A 16552-nucleotide genomic window follows, 5' to 3' on the forward strand; every position below is an offset into this window, starting at 1 on the left:
TCCCCTCTGGCTCTATCTCCCTGGGGTGTCCCCCTAGGCTCCCCCCTTGCCCTGGCCACTGGTGCTCCTTTCTGTGAATCTTCTGATTCACTGGAAAGACTCGGAGATCTCGGGTCGTCGTCATCACTCATCTTTTCTTCTGCCTCCTCCCCCTCGCTCTCTGTTTCCTCCCTTGCCCTTGCCTCTGCTCCTGAACCCCTGACATCCATCCCCCCCTCGAAGCCCCCTCTTCCCCCCTCCCCTCCTTCCGGTGCGGGATCTGGGTGCTGCTGTGTCAGGGGGACGAATGTCGGATACAGTTCGCTTCCCGTGTCGGGCCGCCATCCGAAGTCTTCCGGTTCTTCCTCCCTGCTCTCGTTGACGACGGTCACCTCCGCTTCCATCTCTGTGCCGCCGTGCTCGAAACCCGGGTCGTCCCCGAAAACGTCCATGTCCGTCTCTCCCTCGTTGCCTTCTGGAGACGTTGCTCGTCCTGGACCCTCCAGCCACCTTCTGCGGAACTGCTCCTCTGGTCGATCATCCCACCAATACGAGGGTTCTGAAGCAGATCCCGAGGGTGACCCCTCCGGGGAACGGGCGTCTCGTGTCGGTTCCTCGTCCGAGTCGAACCCCCGGAACGTGCTGGCTGAAAGCGTGGGCGTGAAAAGCCAGTCGTCGAAAAAGTCTGCTGGCATTGGCCTATGTGGGAAGAGGGCATGAAACTCTTCTTTGAGCAGAGGTTCGTCTAAAGCGTAGCCCGGCACCCAGCTGTTGGCACTGGCCGGGGTGCCCTCCTTGGCGAGAAGGTATTCTACCCCCTCTTCCCCCCATCTGGAGTCCAAAATCTCCGTGACTTCGTTGATGCGCTCCTCCTGTGCCACTCCCCCTTGCCCGGTTCTCTCTCGGAGCGGACCCGGTGCTGTTCCTGGTTCCTGAAACCTGTGAGGTGCCTTGTAGGGAGTGAGCACCGATCTGTGGAACACCGGATGCATTCTGGAACCCTCCGGAAGAGCCAGCCTGAAAGCCACCGGGTTGACCTGTTCTTCGACTTGGTAGGGCCCCAGTTGTTTATGCCCTAGTTTCTTCTTCGCCAACGACCTGGCCGGCACTGCGTGGGCTGCTAACCAGACCCAGTCTCCCACATGGATCTCTTCGCCAACCCTTCTGTGTTTGTCCGCTTGTACCTTGTATGCGTGTTTAGCCAGCTCCAGGTGCCGCCGCAGCTGATCGTGGACCTCCTGCAACTCCGACGCGAACGCATCTGCTGTCTGCGGCTCCCCCTCCCCCATTCTTTCCAGTCCCGGGAAGGTTCTGGGGTGCCTCCCGTTGTTGGCGAAGAACGCCGTGACCCCCGTGGACACGTGCTTCGTGTTGTTGTAGGCGAACTCGGCGAGAGGCAGGTAATCCACCCACGTCGCAGGCTGTTGATTCGCATAACATCTCAGGTACTGCTGCATGATGGCATTGACCCGCTCCGCTTGCCCGTTGGTCTGCGGGTGTCTAGCCGACGCCAGGTTGATCTTGACGTTCAGGAAGCCCATCAGCCTCTGCCAGAAGTTCGAGATGAACTGTCGCCCTTGGTCGGACAGAATAGACCGCGGCAGACCGTGAACCTTGAACACGTGGTCTATGAACAGTTTGGCGGTTTGTTCCGCCGTGGCCACCTTCGCACACGGAATGAAATGTGCCATCTTGGAGAACAAGTCCACCACCACCAGCACAGCCGTCTTGCCCCTCGAGCTGGGCAGATCCGTGACAAAGTCCAGGGCCACTCTCTCCCATGGTTCGAACGGAGTTTGCAGCGGTTCCAGCAGTCCGGCCGGCGGTCTGTGCACTGGTTTGGCCCTCTGGCAGGTGTCACACCTCGCCACGTAGTCCGCGACTTCCCCTCTCATTCCGGGCCACCAGAAGTCTCTGGCTACTAATTCCACCGTCTTCTCCTTGCCAAAGTGCCCGGCAGTGGGCGCGTCGTGCAGCTGCTGCAGTACCTTGGCGCGAAGTTCGTCTCCCGGCACGTAGATGGCCCCTTTACGGATGAGCAAACCATCTCGCAGCTGGAACTCGTCGGTCGCTGCCGTGCCCCTGTGCACCTCTGCCATCTTTGCTTGCGCGAAGGAGTCATCCTGCAACGCTCGTCGCACCGCATCCAGGTCAACTGTTGCCGCCGCGCACGCCCACACTGTCGGTGCGAAGATGTGCATGGCGGCCGCTGGCGTTGCCTCCTCCAGATACTGTGGCTTACGGGAGAGAGCATCCGCCATGATGTTGGTGTCCCCCGGGACATACTCTATTCGGAAGTCGAAATTCGCAAAGAACTCAGCCCAACGTATCTGCCTCTGGTTCAGGAACTGTGCCGTGCGCCAGTGCTCTAGATTCTTGTGGTCCGTGCAGACCTGCACCGTGTGCTTGGCGCCGATCAGGAAGTGCCTCCACGCTTTGAACGCTGCATGAATGGCCAGCAACTCCCTGTCCCAGATGGTGTAGTTCTGTTCGGACTTGCTGAGCTTCCTTGAGTAAAACGCTCCCGGCCTCCAAACCCCCTGCGGGTCTTTCTGCAGCAGGACTGCTCCCACGGCTCTGTCTGAAGCGTCTGTCTCCACCCTCATCGGCCTGCTGGGGTTGACATGAAGCAGCTGCTCTTCCGACGCGAAGAGACGCTTGAGTGCCTGAAAGGACTGCTCCGCCTGCTCTGTCCAGATGAACTTCTTTTTCTTGGAGCTGAGCGTGTCCGTGATGGCCGCTGTCTGCATCGCAAAGCCTTTGATAAACTTGCGATAGAAGTTCGCGAAGCCGACAAACCGTTGGACCTCCTTCCGGTTGCGTGGGCTTTTCCAATCCAACACTGCTCGGACCTTGGCGCTGTCCATGGCGAGCCCTTTATCAGACAACTTGTAGCCCAGGAAATCCACCTCCGTCACGTCGAATTGGCACTTCTCCAGCTTGGCGTAAAGCCTATGTTGCTGTAGCCTGCTCAGCACTTCCTTGACGTGTCTGTCATGCTCCTGCTGCGATTCCGAAAAGATCAGGATGTCATCCAAGAAACAGACGCACGTCTTGTAGAGGAGCCCCGCCAACACGTGATGCATGAAAGCTTGAAAAACGTGGGAGCCATTTTGCAATCCAAAAGGCATAACTCTATATTCGTAGGTGCCCAGGGGCGTGAACATGGCTGTCTTCCACTCATCTCCTTCCCGCATGCGAATGAGGTTGTATGCCCCTCGCAGGTCCAACTTGGTGAACACTCTGCCCTTCCGTACCTTTGCGAGGAGGTCGTCGATTCGGGGCATGGGGAAGTCCGATGGCTTGGTCACACTGTTCAAGATGCGAAAGTCCACTACAAGTCTTTTTTGGGGCGTGTCCCACTTCTTAACAAAGAATACCGGACTGCCCCCCGCTGCCTTGGACTCTCGGATGAAACCGCGCTCCAAATTATGATCTATGAACTCTTTGAGTTCCTGCAGTTCGTCCTCAGACATGGAATACAGCTTCCCTTTGGGCAGCGCCGCCCCCGGCAGCAGGTCAATTTTGCAGTCATATGGTCTGTGGGGGGGTAGCCTGTCTGCCTCCTTCTCGCAGAAAACCTCCAAAAATTCCGCGTACTTGTGGGGAACCGCTTGCAGCGTGCCTAGCTGCAGCTGTGACTCCTCTTCCCCTCCTTCCTGCCTGGGCACGATGCAGTGTTCAGCGCAAAAGGAAGAGCCGAAGGTCAGCTGCCTCTGGTACCAAGCCAGCGTCGGGCTGTGCTTGTCCAGCCAACTCATGCCCAATACAATGGGCGTGTCCGATAGTTGAGTGACATTGAAGCTGATGATTTCCCTGTGATTCCCAAGTCGCATCACCATTGGTGGCGTCTGCTTCACCACTTGCCCCCCTAGCAGCTCCCTGCCATCCACCGTGACAACCTGCAGGGGCAGCGTGGCAGGCAGCAACTGTATAGCGTGCCGGTCGACAAAGTCCTGCCCTATAAAGTCCGCATTGCTTCCGGAGTCAATGGTGATTGGCACGTCCATGGTGATTCCATTGGGCAGCTGGAGCGACGCGGTGAGCTTCACTACCGGTTTGGGCGGGAGGGGGTCCATGGGCTGTAAAATCTCTGGGGACTGCTTCACTGACACGTCTGGCTGGGCCCCAGTGCCTCTTCTTCCAACCAGACTCCTTCGTTTCCCTGCTGTGGTTGTCCTTGCTGCGTTGCTGCAGTTACCATTGCTGAGGCTGCAGTGTGCTTGTGGAGCCTCTGGGGACACTCTTTCGCCATATGCTGTGGATCATCGCAGATGTAACACTTCCTGTTCCCTCTAGGAGGCTTCGCTTTCACTGCTGCCGGTGCTAGGGCTCTGGCTGCTGACTGAGCCCTTGCACCTCCAACCTCCATAGGTTCCGCTCCTCCTCCTGGCGGAGGCGTGGATTGCGCACGCGCTGCTTCTCTGGGAAGGAAGGAGGAGCCCCTGGCTGGTTCGCGCCCTCCACGCCCTTCGTCCCTGCTCCACGGACGTCCTTCCAGCCGCACCCCCACCGCCAGCGCCCTCTGAACGATCTCCTGCGTGGTCCGGGGTCTCTCCCCCCTCGCAATTTCATCTTTAACCGAGCCGTGCAATCCCTCCCAAAACAGGTCTCTTACAGGAGCCGAATCTCTGTCCCATTCCAGGGCACTGACCAAAGCGAAAAAGCGGGCATGGTACTGCCTTACGCTGGCCCTCCCTTGCTTCAGTCCATGTATCTCCTGCCGAGCAAGATCCACGTCAATGCTTGATAAAAAGCACCCATCCATCGCTTTAATAAAGGCATCCGCATTTTGGAGCGCCGGATCCTTATCTCTCCACAAATTGCGCAGCCATGCTTTAGCATCTCCATGCAAATGGGACATGATGAATCCCACTTTCTCTTGCTCATCTCTAAAGTCTTTGTTCAGCAGTTGCAGTGCACACATTACATCTGCTCTAAAGTTGGGGTACTGTTGCAAATTCCCATCGAAGTGAGAGACCAGACCGCCTGTTCGTCTCCCCAACCCAATCCCCTCCGGTTTGGGTGTCAGTTGCCCTTGCTTCGTAAGCACTTCCAACCTGACCTGGAGATCCCTGTAGGCGGCAGCTGCGTCCTCCTCTCTCTTCCTGGATGCAAGAGCCTCGGCATTCAGTCGTGTCACTGCTTCTCTGAGTTCCACTATCTGCTGTTCGGCCGTCATGTTGTCTGCCGTTCGTGAGCTCGCTAGTAGGCACCCGCTTTCTCTCCTCTCCGCGAGGACGTAGATGCCCACAATTTAGAGATGGAGCTTACTGTCAGAGTTGCTTCCAGATCCTAGCTCACCGAGGATCACGCTAGCCAGCGATCATTAAATAAAAGTCTTTATTGAGTTACAGTTTCCATTCTCAAGCTGCTGCGTGCAACCCTACGTCTAATGGTTAGATCGGCGAAGCTCCATCTGAGTCTCCGCCCTTTGTACACCAACTTAATATCCTAGCCTTGCTCCACCTTTTCCGCCTGACTGTTCTTCTCTGGGTCCCTCTGCCCCCCGGGGTCTCTTCCTTCCGGGATTCCTCTGACGCTGACCCCCCTGACTCTTCTCCCTCCTTTCGGCGGGCTTTAGGACCTGGCTCCCTTTCCGGGCTGCCTACTGCACCACCTTCCTGTGCATTTGAACTTGGTGCGCGCGCCCAACCTTCCACCTTCCGTCTGACCGTTTCTTCGCTCCCCGATGGAGGTGTGGCCACTCCTGACTCGTGCCCTCCCCCCTGTTGTGAGCTGCCAGCGCTTGACCCCTGGCGCCCTTCCTCTTCCCTGCTCTCTGGCGGTGACGCTGGTCCCGATTTCCAACTGCTCCCCTCTGAGTCCCCTCTGGCTCTATCTCCCTGGGGTGTCCCCCTAGGCTCCCCCCTTGCCCTGGCCACTGGTGCTCCTTTCTGTGAATCTTCTGATTCACTGGAAAGACTCGGAGATCTCGGGTCGTCGTCATCACTCATCTTTTCTTCTGCCTCCTCCCCCTCGCTCTCTGTTTCCTCCCTTGCCCTTGCCTCTGCTCCTGAACCCCTGACAGCCATCTTCAAAGATCTGAAGGGCTGTGTGGCGTTTGCCCTCCTCTGTGTGTGACATCATACTGGGTTCATAGGAAAAGGGTTAACTAATTGTAAAATGACTAACCAATAGGAACGCAGGGGGCAGAGTTAACTGTGTATAAGGTTTAAGCACAGAGGGTTTTTTAGGGGTTAGAGTTAGAGTTTTTGAGAAGACAGTCTGGACTTAGAAGAGACAGAGAAGATAAGTCTGTGGGTTGGGCTAGTGAGAGAATGAGAGAATTCGTTAAGAGGAGTCAGTCAAACAGTTGAGATAATCAGTCAGAAGGTATTAGGAAGGTATAGGCCAGTAAGGAAACTAAAGTTAAGATACTGACAGGGATATTATCTGAGAAACCATAAACTTGTTAATGTTTGTAAAATAAACTTTCTTTTTTTTTGTTGTTCACTTTTTAACAACTGTCTGGACTCAGTGTTTTACCAGAGAGTAACTGGGTAGGGATGGGGGTGGCGCTGTGGGTAAAAGCCTCAGCGCCTAGGGCTTGCCGATCGAAAGGTCGGCGGTTCGAATCCCCGCGGCGGGGTGTGCTCCCGTTGTTCAGTCCCAGCTCCTGCCAACCTAGCAGTTCGAAAGCACCCCCGGGTGCAAGTAGATAAATAGGGACCGCTTACTAGCAGGAAGGTAAACGGCGCGCTGGCTCGCTAGATGCAGCTTTGTCACGCTGGCCACGTGACCCGGAAGTGTCTGCAGACAGTGCTGGCCCCCGGCCTCTTGAGTGAGATGGGCGCACAACCCTAGAGTCTGTCAAGACTGGCCCGTATGGGCAGGGGTACCTTTACCTTTAACTGGTTGGTGGCAGTGGGGAAGCGAGCACAGTGGTGGCACAGGGATCAATAGACAGTTAAACGTCCAGGGACCCTGTGTGATCGCCACAGGCTGTTACATAGAATAGGGAGCAAGCTTGTTTTGTCCTGCTCTGGAGGGTAGGACTTGAACTCATGGCTTCAACCTCCAATAAAGGAGATTCTGACTAAACATCAGGAAGAACTTTCTGACTGTTGGACAGTGGAAAAGTCTCCCTCAGGAGGTTGTGGACTCTCCTTCCTTGGAGGTTTTTAAGCAGAGGTTGGGTGGCCATCTGTGATGGATGCTCTAGTTGAGATCCCTGCATTGCAGGGGGTTGGGCTAGATGACCCTCGGGGTCCCTTCCAACTCTACGATTCACACCATTCATTTGACACATTATGGTGCCACGTTAAACAATTATGGCTTCCCTCACAGAATTATGGGAGCTGGCATGTTAAAACACTCATGAGAATTGTAGCTCTGTGAGGGGAACAGGGGGTCTCCTAATAACTCTCAGCACCCTTAATAAACGGCACCTCCAGAATTCTTTGGGGGAAGCCTTGCCTGTATAAAGCCGCATCATAGTAAATCGGAGATATGGTGTGAATGTAGCCTTGGTTGGATACAAACCAGAGAGCTTCTATCAAAGTTGGGACCTTTCTTCACATCAGAGAACTCACATGGGTGATGCCCAATTTTGTTAGTGTACAACGAACTTCATAACTACTCATGAACAAACGAAGAGCTTCATTCCAAAAGGGACTTAATTTTGACCCCCCCAAAATCCAGTTTTGGCCTGTTGATGTTGCCGTGAGTCCCACCAATACGGGATGGGGGGGTGGGGTGGAATCTTGTATAAATTTTGGGCCTAAGTTACTGTGTTAGCAAGCCTTGAGTGTTTGCACTCAGAAAGGACCTAGTCAGAAATAAATTTATGGTCGCAATTGACTTAAGCCCCTTTTGGAATTAAGCTCTTCAAATTCAGGTGTGGGATAACCTTTCTAAATGCTATTTTTGTGGAAAGATCTTTCATCAGAGCTCTGATCCTTTCTCCTGCAGAGTGAAAAAAAGCTATGCTTTTCTATCTCAACTTTTTGTAATTTTATAGAGAGAGTTCTTAAAATCTCTGGCATTTTGGAGATGTTTTATTGCTCCTGTCTGTGTGTAAAGTCGTGCTTTTTGCTGTTTTGTGGTTATTCTTGTTTGGAAAGCCATCCTAGAAAGTTTAAAAATGTCCAAAACAAAATAAAACCTTTCTTCTCACTTGATTTTTTTAAGGATACCCACTGACATTTCCTTTAATTTAGAAATTAATAATAATAAATTTTATATCCCGCCCTCCCCAGCCGAAGCCGGGCTCAGGGTGGCTAACAACAATAAAATAGTACAACATTCTAAAATCATTTCATTATAAAATTAATTCAAATCAAATTGATGGCAACCATTAGGCTGTGCCCTGACCAAAGGCCTGGTGGAATAGCTCTGTCTTGCAGGCCCTGCGGACAGATGTCAAGTCCCGCAGGGCCCTAGTCTCTTGTGACAGAGTGTTTCACCAGATTGGAGCCACAGCTGAAAAAGCCCTGGCTCTAGTTGAGGCCAGCCTAACCTCTCTGTGGCCTGGGACCTTCAGGATGTTTTTGTTTGAAGACCCCAAGTTCCTCTGGGACATACCAGGAGAGGCGGTCCCATAGGTACGAGGGTCCTAGGCCGTATAGGGCTTTAAAGGTTAAAACCAGACCTTAAACCTGATCCTGTACCCCACCGGGAGCCAGTGGAGCTGGTATAGCACCGGGTGAATGTGATCTCGCAGTGAGGACCCCGTAAGGAGTCTCACCGCGGCATTCTGCACCCGCTGGAGTTTCTGGGTCGGTCTCAAGGGCAGCCCCACGTAGAGCGAGTTACAAGAGTTATTAAGAAACTGCTTAATCATCATTTTTAAAAAGCTTAAGGGCTGAATGCAATGTTAGTTCTGCTCTTTGAATTTATTTTTACAAATTTGTAATATGCACTTTCATTAAAAAATATAATAACGTGGAGTACACTATGTAAGGATAAACCCAGCAAAATATACGTAAATCATAATTAGAAACATCAATAAATATTGAATGCCAATTGGTTAAGCTTAGGTCCATTAATTGCAGTGGGTTCATTCTGAGTGTATCTTGGTTGGATACAGCCTTGAGGTAAAGCAAAATGGTGGTCAGCTTCCTCATCTCAGGAGTTGGATGCTATCGCTCATTCCACAGAGAGTTGAGGAAGCCAATGGAATTGAAACAGACGCGAAAGCTCATACCAAGAGTTGGAGGAGAGGTGGAAAGAAGAGCTAATTTGTCTGTGGCGGGAGGTGCAATCTGGATGGTTCTGCCAGGGGTGCAATATCACCTAGCTACGGCTCTGTAGTCTACTCAAAGTTAGATACCATCTGTCAATCATGGGCATTGTAGTCCAACAGCATCCCGGACTAGGAGGTGCAGATTCTCTATTCCTCCTTTCAAAACATCACCACGGTCCCTGTGGGTAGTGCCAAAACAAAAAAAGATGAATTTTAACAGGGAGAAATGTAAAGTATTGCACTTGGGCAAAAAAAATGAGAGGCACAAATACAAGATGGGGGACACCTGGCTTGAGAGCAGTACATGTGAAAAGGATCTAGGAGTCTTGGTTGACCACAAACTTGACATGAGCCAGCAGTGTGACGCGGCAGCTAAAAAAGCCAATGCAATTCTGGGCTGCATCAATAGGAGTATAGCATCTAGATCAAGGGAAGTAATAGTGCCACTGTATTCTGCTCTGGTCAGACCTCGCCTGGAGTACTGTGTCCAGTTCTGGGCGCCACAGTTCAAGAAGGACACTGACAAACTGGAACGTGTCCAGAGGAGGGCAACCAAAATGGTCAAAGGCCTGGAAGCGATGCCTTATGAGGAACGGCTAAGGGAGCTGGGCATGTTTAGCCTGGAGAAGAGGAGGTTAAGGGGTGATATGATAGCCATGTTCAAATATATAAAAGGATGTCACATAGAGGAGGGAGAAAGGTTGTTTTCTGCTGCTCCAGAGAAGCAGACACGGAGCAATGGATCCAAACTACAAGAAAGAAGATTCCACCTAAACATTAGGAAGAACTTCCTGACAGTAAGAGCAGTTCGACAGTGGAATTTGCTGCCAAGGAGTGTGGTGGAGTCTCCTTCTTTGGAGGTCTTTAAGCAGAGGCTTGACAACCATATGTCAGGAGTGCTCTGATGGTGTTTCCTGCTTGGCAGGGGGTTGGACTCGATGGCCCTTGTGGTGTCTTCCAACTCTATGGTTCTATTCTATGAAAACAACACCAGGAATCCAGCTCTGTTAGCTCATACGATCCTGCATTATAGATCAGGTTGTGACTACGCTTGGTGTCTCTGTGTTCTTTTCTGGGAGCAAAAGCTTGTATTTCTGTTTCTCTGTGGCAGGGGTAGGTAACCTCAGGCCCGGGACCCAAATACAGCCCCCTGGGCTTTATCTGGCTCTTGGAACTGTATCCTGGCCACACACCCCTCACTAACCCTTCTTCACACCCTGAGGCGCTGATTGGGTTGGAGGCTAGAGCATCTTCTCTTGTTTTTTTTTAAATTATTTGGTTTTTCATATTAATTTTTTATAGATATATCAAACATAAATCATAAAAACAAGATTCCAAGGAATCTCCTGGACTTCCATCCTCCCCTTTGCGGGTCCTGTTATTATTCATTTCCTCCCGCATCTTTTATGATGATCCAAATTTTTTACATCTCCATTGTGTCCAGAGTTCACCCTTAAACTACAAATGATATTCCAATCCTACTAATGATTTTAACTCTTTACGATGATCTAATTTAAGATGGGTTATAAATTTTCCACATTCCTTAATAAAATTTTGGCCTTCCTGATTTCTGACTCTTCCAGTCATTTTAGCCATTTCAGCATAATCCAGTGGTACCTCAGGTTAAGTACTTAATTCATTCCGGAGGTCTGTACTTAACCTGAAACTGTTCTTAACCTGAAGCACCACTTTAGCTAATGGGGCCTCCTGCTGCCGCCGCGCCACCACAGCACGATTTCTGTTCTCATCCTGAAGCAAAGTTCTTAACCTGAAGCACTATTTCTGGGTTAGCAGAGTCTTTAACCTGAAGCGTATGTAACCCGATGCATCACTGTAACTTCATCTGCCATTCTTCACTGGTAGGAACTTTATCTTTCCATCTCCAGGCCAATAACATCTGCGCAGTCGTGGTCGCATACGTCAGCCTTTCTCAACCTGTGGGTTCCCAGATGTTGAACTACAACTCCCATCACCCCTAGCTAGCAAGGCCAGAGCTCAGGGATGATGGGAGTTGTAGTCCAACAACATCTGGGGACCCACAGGCTGAGAACCGCTGGCATACATAGTCCTTTCTGCTCCCTTGGGATTTCAGCTCCTAGAATTCCTAAAAGGAAAGCTTCAGGGTGGTTGTTTTTTAGCAAAGGTTATTTTAAACATTTTTTTCAACTCGTTATATATCATTTTCCAAAATCCTTTTACTACCTTACAATTCCACCACATATTATCCAAGTAGGGATAGGAGAGAGTTCTTGTCTGAAACACTGGGGAGCGTTTTGGGAATTCCCTTTTGGGAATTGTAGGAACAGAACTACTCAAACTGTACAGAAATTTATTTATGTATGTGACTGCAGCGGCAAGAATGAAAACGGGAACCCGAAATCCATGAAGGCACACAGTTAGCTGTTACGGAGCAGCTTTTCACAACATACTTAAAGGCAGAGGTCAGCAAACCTTTTCAGCAGGGGGCCAGTCCACTGTCCCTCAGACCTTGTGGGGGGGCCGGACTATATTTTGAAAAAAATATATGAATGAATTCCTATGCCCCACAAGTAACCCAGAGATGCATTTTAAATAAAAGGACACATTCTACTCATGTGAAAACACGCTGATTCCTGGACTGTCCGTGGGCCGCATCTAGAAGGCGATTGGGCCTGATCTGGCCCCCAGGCCTTAGTTTGCCTACCTACACTTAAAGGTAATCCAACAGGCATTTAAAGCACGTGACTTCCCACAAAGAATAATGGGAATTGTAGTTCCCCCTTCACACAGCTACTATTTGCAGTAGTATAAACAACTGGGCAACACTGGCCTGCGAGCGCTCCAATTGGAGAACAGCCTTTACCGAAGGTGTCATGGGCTTTGAAGACGCTCAAACTCAGGACGAAAGGGAGAAACATGCTAAGAGGAAGGGACGCTTGGCAAACCCTCACTGTGATCAACTCCTGCCCAGAAACCAATGTCCCCACTGTGGAAGGACGTGTGGATCCAGAATTGGCCTCCACAGTCACTTACGGACTCACTGTTAAGACCGTGTTCTTGGAAGACAATCTTACTCAGCGACAAGAGATCGCCAAAGGAGAAGAAGAAGAGTAGCCCCTTTTAAAATGTTTATATTTTATCGAAAGCTTTCAGTGAGGAAAAAAAAGTGGGAGCAAAGAAAAAAGGGGGGGGGGAACAAATAGAAAAAAATAAATGAATGAAACTGTAATGCAACGCGGTACAGTATATTGGAAATATAATACCATGACCCCCTTTTGATCAATGGAGGGAAGACATGACAATGCTGGCAACATAGAAACAGATGGCCTCTAGAGGCAGGTTGTGTTTGTATAAGTTTAATGATAATTGGAATGCATTTATAAAAATTACAACGACTTGCTAATAATTTTACACTTGCTGAGATAACTGCATTATTATTTGCAGTAGCTTTAACAAACTACTGTTCCCAGGATTAATCATAGCATTGTAGAGTTGGAAGGGACCCCAGGTTCATCTAGTCCAACCCTCCGCAATGCAGGAATCCCAGCTAAAGCATCCAGGACAGATGGCCATCCAACCTCTGCTTTGCGGGAATCCTCATTTGCCTGGGATATGCTTTAAATGAGTCCCATCAACTAGAACTGGTGCTATGCAAGACTGTGACCATGGAGACCAGGACTGTTCTTCTGACTACGAAGCCCATTGGGTGACCTTAAAACATGCACCCCCAAACTTGGCCCTCCAGGTGTTTTGGAACTACAATTCCCATCATCCCTGACCACTGGTCCTGTTAGCTAGGGATGATGGGAGTTGTAGTCCCAAAACAACTGGAGGGCCACGTTTGGGGGTGCCTGCCTTAGAATATTCAGAATCTGTTTAGCCAATCAGGGATGGGAAAGCAGCGGCTGTCAAAATGTTTAATAAAACTTATTGCCAAGTGGTGGTGGTGGTGGGGATTTGAACCCTGGTCTCCCAGGTCCTAGCCCAACACTCAGAAGGAAGGAAGCAGCCTCTGACATCACCACCTACTGTGATTTAGAAAGATTCTGGGAATCCAGAAGGCAGCTGACTTAGTGAGGAAAACTCGGTGTGGTGTGTGTGTGTGATGCCATGGGGTAAGAGTACAGAAATGAAAGCTCCAATAATTTGTTAGAACTTGCAAACTGTTTAAAAACAATACAGCATTTAAATATTAAAAACTTCCCTAAACAGGGCTGCCTTCAGATGTCTTCTAAAAATAGGATAGCTGCTTATTTCCTTGACATCTGATGGGAGGGCGTTCCACAGGGAGGGCACCACTACTAAGAAAGCCAAGCACAATAAAAAGGGCGCCTAACCCAGAGGAGCAACGATCCAGCAATTTTCCTCCATGACTTCCCTGTGAAGAGACCTTTGGTCCTGATCCAGCAGGGCCCACTCTTCCTCTGTGAAATGCACAGCCACCTCCTGGAAGGTCACCAGATCCTGGGGGAGAAGCGAACATCTCCCTGTCACGCCTTATTATTATTGATTTATTTTTCTTAGCACATTCAACATGGCAAAGAAAAAAGAGGGAAGAAATAGTAAGTACATTAAAGAAGAAAGAAAGACATCGAAAACAATAACAGCAATCATCAATTCACATTGTGAACCTAGAGATCTTCTGTAAGGTAAAGGTAAAGGGACCCCTGGACTTCCGGGTTGGCGCGATCTGGAAATGGCGGATTCCCTCCGAGTTGCGGAGGGAATCGGCTCAACTGAGGACGGGTCTTGCCGCGCCGGCGACGCGGGGACCCCCAAAAACCGCAGGCGCTGAAGCCTGCGGACTAGACTCGGCGGGCACCTTAAGCGCCCCCCCCGATTCTCGAAGAGCCTTTTTAAAGGCTGCGGAGAGGATACGGAGGGTGGCGTGGTGCTGAGAGTCGATCGCTACCTTGGTTGAGCGCAGCCGCGAGCCATGACTGGAGAGCGCTGATTCCCTTCCTTGAAATTCGGACTGAAAAGAATAACCCGTGAGTAAAAGGAAATTGGATTTTATGAAAATTATCCTGTGAATTTGAGACGACTGGGGGGTGTACTAAAAGGGAGTCCGCACCCCCCCTTCTTGCAGACGATCTAAAGCAACGAAATAAGATCTAAGCTGGAGTGTCTACCCTTTGTGGGGTGAGTTGAAAAAGACATTAACTTCCAAGATTTGGTAAAAAGTAACTTTGAGCTGGAGAGTGGAGTGTCGAAAGATCTCTTTCTGTGGTAAACAACCCCCCCCCCTCCCGGGCCCGGGAGCGTCCTGCCTTTGAGCTTGTGGAAGAGGTGCGGAGTTTGACAGCTGTCAAAGCTGTCAAACGGACAGTTTAAGTGGAAAAATTGCTATTTAAGATCCCTCTGGTTTAAAATGAGTTACAATTGAGTTAAAATTGTTGGAAACAAAGTAATAACAATAAGTTGGAGGATTGTTGGAGAGATTACCAAGTAACCAGATTCCCTCTAGGGGGAAGTCTGTGAAATTACAATGGCTGTGGATGGAAAGTTACTGGTGGAAATCGAAAGAATGTTTCATTTGGTGGGAATCTTACAAGAGCAGAGTTTAACTATGAATAAACAATTTATGACCTTGACTTCTGGAATAAGCAGCTCTGCTGAATGTATTGAGGACCTGGATGAGAAAGAATCCACAGCCGCATTGGAAATGATAACTAAAGAAGTGGAAGAGACTAAACAAGAAGAAGAGAAAGTAAAGTTGGAAAGCACCAACCAGGAGTTGGCATCTGTGGAATATAAACAAGGAGACCTTTGGATTACATCTACCACAAATCTGCGAAAGATGCAAAAGATGAAGGAGGAAGCCCCGGGAGCTTATGGAATACAGGAACTTAAAATAAAGAAATATGAGGGGGGCCTCCACTTTGATTTTGATTTTGAAGATGCAGATTTTGTGGAAATTTTCCAGCAGTTGCTTTCAAATGTTCTGGTGAGAAGAGAAAATGGTTGGATGGTGACAGAATTCTTTCGAGATTCGAGGGCCGACATAAAGGATTACCAACAAGACCGGCGGAGAGGGACGGAAAGAGACTTGAAAGCCTCGGACGTGAGGAACCCAGGCTGAGAACTGATATTTTGGACATGTATTGGGAAGGGACGAAAACCGGGGATGGGAGGGAGGGAAGAATAGAATTCTAAAAACACTCAAGACTTTTGGGTTTGGTTAATATGATTTTTATTTAAGACAAATTGGGAAATCAATGGAAGAGAATTTGAGTCCAACTTAGGAAAATTTATTTTATTTGTATTTATAAATTTTAAGATGATTAAGAAGAGAAATACCAATTTGCTGACACAATTTTGGGAAGTGGGATGCATGAAGGGGGGTGGGGGGAAGTCTGGGAACAAGGTTAAGAAAGTGGGATTTTCTGAAACTATACATGTTTTTGTCTTTGTCTTTTTTGTGTGTATTTGTCTTTATAAAAGGTGAAAAGCCAATAAAAATTTCTATCAAAAAAAAAAAAAAAAAAAAGGTAAAGGGACCCCTGACCATTAGGTCCAGCCGTGGCTGACTCTGGGGTTGCGGCGCTCATCTTGCTTTATTGGCCGAGGGAGCCGGCGTACAGCTTCCAGGTTATGTGGCCAGCATGACTAAGCCGCTTCTGGCGAACCAGAGCAGCGCATGGAAATACCGTTGACCTTCCCGCCGGAGCGATACCTATTTATCTACTTGCACTTTGACGTGCTTTCGAACTGCTAGGTGTGTCAGCATCGCCCTTGAGCCAGCACCACCAACTGGACTCATGCACTTCAGCCCCGACTGGGCTAGGCGAGCTGGGTAGCACTTCCAGAGACCACCTTCTGGACAGGAACAGGTCAAAGTGCTGTGGACTCACAGCTTAGAGTTGTGAGCACCGGATTCACTCCCACAAGAAGACAGTCGTCGCACAGCAGAGTCTAGCAGAGTCTAGCAGAGTATAAACGACTTGGAGAGCAGCTCTGTAGAATAACTTCTTTATTCTATCTATCTACAACTATTATACAACTATATACAGAGCTTAATGAGGTCTAAGCATAAAGAATGCTGAACTGCACTGAGTGTCTGCAGCTGCTCTTAGCAGCAACCTTATCTATACACACGATCTCTAACACTCCGTCTCTCTCTCTCCAACACACTGACTGACTGACTGACTTGGTGCTGGAGTAGAATAAGTAGAGAGCAGAACACTGCCCCTCCTCTCTGGAGAATCAGCAGAGATCTCAGGAGATTCTTGGATATGGGAGGGGTGAAATCTCCTCAAGGTGGGCAGGAGCTGGGACCGAGAAATGGGAGCTCACCCCATCGCAGGGATTCGAACTGCCGACCTTCTGATCGGCAAGCCCTAGGCTCTGTGGTTTAACCCACAGCACCACCCGCATCTCGCGATCTTCTGTATAGATCTTAAATAA

At 49.7% G+C, this 16552-nt stretch overlaps 2 protein-coding genes and 1 long non-coding RNA gene across 6 annotated transcripts in view; 2 read left to right on the top strand and 1 right to left on the bottom strand.

Moving 5' to 3' along the window:
* LOC308469923 (uncharacterized protein) overlaps window positions 1-6424 on the top strand; it is a 29546-nt gene extending 23122 nt beyond the window's left edge. For both annotated transcript variants that reach the window (XM_080993037.1, XM_080993032.1), the window contains exon 3: window positions 6011-6424. The gene's annotated coding sequence lies outside the window, so the exon portion shown is untranslated. The remainder of the gene's footprint in view (window positions 1-6010) is intronic.
* The window catches only part of LOC308469757 (uncharacterized protein), a 127900-nt gene that overhangs the window by 6072 nt on the left and 105276 nt on the right, over window positions 1-16552 (top strand). The window lies entirely within an intron of this gene.
* Window positions 8798-16552, bottom strand: part of LOC308470142 — a 38315-nt gene continuing 30560 nt past the window's right edge. For 2 of the 3 annotated variants that reach the window (XR_013982187.1, XR_013982188.1), the window contains exon 3: window positions 8798-9345. This is a non-coding gene — a long non-coding RNA (uncharacterized lncRNA). The other variant, XR_013982189.1, reaches the window with a different exon arrangement.

This window comes from Podarcis pityusensis (genome assembly GCF_964106645.2).
Source record: "Podarcis pityusensis genome assembly, chromosome: 2".
In the NCBI taxonomy this organism is placed as follows: Eukaryota; Metazoa; Chordata; class Lepidosauria; order Squamata; family Lacertidae; genus Podarcis; species Podarcis pityusensis.